Genomic DNA, 3222 nt, shown 5'->3' on the forward strand with positions numbered 1-3222 from the left:
CCATGCATGTCTCAGTGCAAGCCGTATTAAGGCGATACCGCGAATGGCTCAATATATCAGTTTTGGTTCCTTAGATCTTACCTCGGTTACTTGGATAACTGTGGTAATTCTAGAGCTAATACATGCAATCAGAACTCTGACCAGTGATGGGATGAGTGCTTTTATTAGATCAAAACCAATCGACGGAGGGCCTCGCGTCCGAAGTCGTTAATTTTGATGAATCTGGATAACTTTTGCCGATCGCATGGTCCAGCACCGGCGACGCATCTTTCAAATGTCTGCCTTATCAACTTTCGATGGTAGTTTCTGCGACTACCATGGTTGTCACGGGTAACGGGGAATCAGGGTTCGATTCCGGAGAGGGAGCCTGAGAAACGGCTACCACATCCAAGGAAGGCAGCAGGCGCGCAAATTACCCACTCCCGGCACGGGGAGGTAGTGACGAAAAATAACGATACGGGACTCTTACGAGGCCTCGTAATCGGAATGAGTACACTTTAAATATTTTAACGAGGAACAATTGGAGGGCAAGTCTGGTGCCAGCAGCCGCGGTAACTCCAGCTCCAATAGCGTATACTAAAATTGTTGCGGTTAAAAAGCTCGTAGTTGCATTTGTGCGCCGCGCTGTCGGTGCACCGCATCCGCGGTGATACTGACACGTCTGCGGAGCATATCGTCGGTGAGCCGTCGGTAAAACGGCGGTTCAATATCAAAATCCTATCGCGGTGCTCTTCGGTGAGTGTCGAGATGGGCCGACAATTTTACTTTGAACAAATTAGAGTGCTCAAAGCGGGCTCAAAATGCTGCTTGAATATTTCGTGCATGGAATAATAGAATATGATCTCGGTTCTATTTTGTTGGTTTTCAGAACTCCGAGGTAATGATTAATAGGGATAACTGGGGGCATTCGTATTGCGACGTTAGAGGTGAAATTCTTGGATCGTCGCAAGACGAACATCAGCGAAAGCATTTGCCAAAGGTGTTTTCATCAATCAAGAACGAAAGTTAGAGGTTCGAAGGCGATTAGATACCGCCCTAGTTCTAACCGTAAATATGTCATCTAGCGATCCGCCGACGTTACTACGATGGCTCGGCGGGCAGCTTCCGGGAAACCAAAGATTTTGGACTCCGGGGGGAGTATGGTTGCAAAGCTGAAACTTAAAGGAATTGACGGAAGGGCACCACCAGGAGTGGAGCCTGCGGCTTAATTTGACTCAACACGGGAAATCTCACCAGGCCCGGACACCGGAAGGATTGACAGATTAACAGCTCTTTCTTGATTCGGTGGGTGGTGGTGCATGGCCGTTCTTAGTTGGTGGAGCGATTTGTCTGGTTAATTCCGGTAACGAACGAGACTCTAGCCTGCTAAATAGGCGTCGTCATTTAGGTGTGCGCCGCTCCGGTGGCGCAACTCACTGGCGACGTATTAAAATTCTTCTTAGAGGGACCGGCGGCTTCGAGCCGCACGAGATTGAGCAATAACAGGTCTGTGATGCCCTTAGATGTCCTGGGCCGCACGCGCGCTACACTGAAGGAATCAGCATGTTCTCCCTGGCCTAGAGGCCCGGGCAACCCGTTGAAACTCCTTCGTGCTGGGGATTGGGGTTTGCAATTATCCCCCATAAACGAGGAATTCCTAGTAAGCGCGAGTCATAAGCTCGCGTTGATTACGTCCCTGCCCTTTGTACACACCGCCCGTCGCTACTACCGATTGAATGATTTAGTGAGGTCTTCGGACCGACACGCGGTGGCTTCACGGCCGTCGGCGTTGCTGGGAAGTTGACCAAACTTGATCATTTAGAGGAAGTAAAAGTCGTAACAAGGTTTCCGTAGGGGAACCTGCGGAAGGATCATTAACGTGTGTGTATGTGTGCGAGACGCGTGATATGTTCACGAACGTTGTTGCGCCGCTGTTGCTGTTGCTGTTGTTGCTGTTGCGACGACGACGACGACGACGACGACGACGACTTCGTACATACCGTGTTTACACATATATATATGTAATACATCCATAATGATATATATATACGACATATATACATATATATGTACGTACGCGCGCGCGCTGCTGTTCGTATCTAATGCGGACGAGCGCGCGCGCGTGTGCGTGCGTGTGTGTGTGCGTGTTTGTATATATGTATAAAAAATAAAATGTGAAATAATTGTCTCTAGCGTCTATTACGCCTAACGGCGCAGCGGCGACGGCGCCGTGGCGGTGGCCGGTGGCGGTGGTGGCATTCGTCGAAAGTGCTACCGCCGCCGCTGCCTCCGCCGCCGTCGAAGCGGCCGGGTGGCGGAAAAACGCCGAGAGACGAGCGCCGACCGGGGCATACCAAACGGAGCGTTCGAAGCGGTGAAAATCCCCACTGCCTAGCTCAGGCCCTTTATTGTCGGTTGGCGCTATACAAAACGAAATTTAAGCGGTTAGAAAGATGACAATGTCGTGCGTCACGCCAGCTCGTTGGGGGGTGCGCGGGTCGTCGTCGTTCATCATTCTAAAGGATTCGCGTCGGGGCGTTAAGCTTTTTCGGTGCCGTTTCTTTATGAACGCCTCGGCGCACATGAATTCGACCAACTTTCGACGTTAATACATAAAAACGGACAATCAAGTGGCCGACGGCGAGAGCCGTAGGCCGCTACCGTAAGTAATAACAACATTAAGAAAAAACCATTACCCTGGACGGTGGATCACTTGGCTCGCGGGTCGATGAAGAACGCAGTTAACTGCGCGTCATAGTGTGAACTGCAGGACACATTTGAACATCGACATTTCGAACGCACATTGCGGTCCGTGGAGAAATATCCAGGACCACTCCTGTCTGAGGGCCGGCTGTTAAAATATAAAAACCACACTGTTCGGTGTAGAACGCGCGCTACGTGCGCTCGCGCCGGTCGATGCGCGCGGCGGTGACGCGCGACGCGGCGGCGGCGGGTTGGTGGGGGGTGATGAACGAGCTCGCGGACGGTGCGATGGGACGATCTCTAATAAGAGTCTCTCGTCCGCGCCGCCGCGGCTCTCACTCTCTCTCTCTCTCACTATCCGCCGTCGCTGTCGTCGCGCTGCCGCTGCCGCACTACCGCGCGCGGGCGAGCGGGCGCGCGCTCTTTCGAACAATTGACGGTTTCCGTTGAACGTTCTTCGCGACGGACGACGGACGGCGGGGTGCTGCACCCCTCACGTCCGCGTACGCGCGGAGCGCGTTTACGGTCCGTTTAAATATA

General features: G+C 52.5%; 2 non-coding genes across 2 annotated transcripts in view; both read left to right on the forward strand.

Annotated features, from left to right (window-relative positions):
* Positions 1–1856, forward strand: part of LOC137929198 (small subunit ribosomal RNA) — a 1904-nt gene extending 48 nt beyond the window's left edge. The window contains exon 1 of the ribosomal RNA XR_011108765.1: positions 1–1856. This exon is cut by the window's left edge and continues 48 nt beyond it. This is a non-coding gene — a ribosomal RNA (small subunit ribosomal RNA).
* An 816-nt stretch (positions 1857–2672) lies between these two features.
* LOC137929186 (5.8S ribosomal RNA) lies at positions 2673–2829 on the forward strand. Its single transcript, XR_011108754.1, has one exon. It is a non-coding gene; the product is annotated as a 5.8S ribosomal RNA (ribosomal RNA).
* Positions 2830–3222: the final 393 nt, after the last annotated feature.

This window comes from Battus philenor, unplaced genomic scaffold, assembly GCF_028537555.1.
Source record: "Battus philenor isolate CCGP_79_NKW_IND1 unplaced genomic scaffold, ilBatPhil1.0.hap1 SCAF_44, whole genome shotgun sequence".
NCBI classification, from domain to species: Eukaryota; Metazoa; Arthropoda; class Insecta; order Lepidoptera; family Papilionidae; genus Battus; species Battus philenor.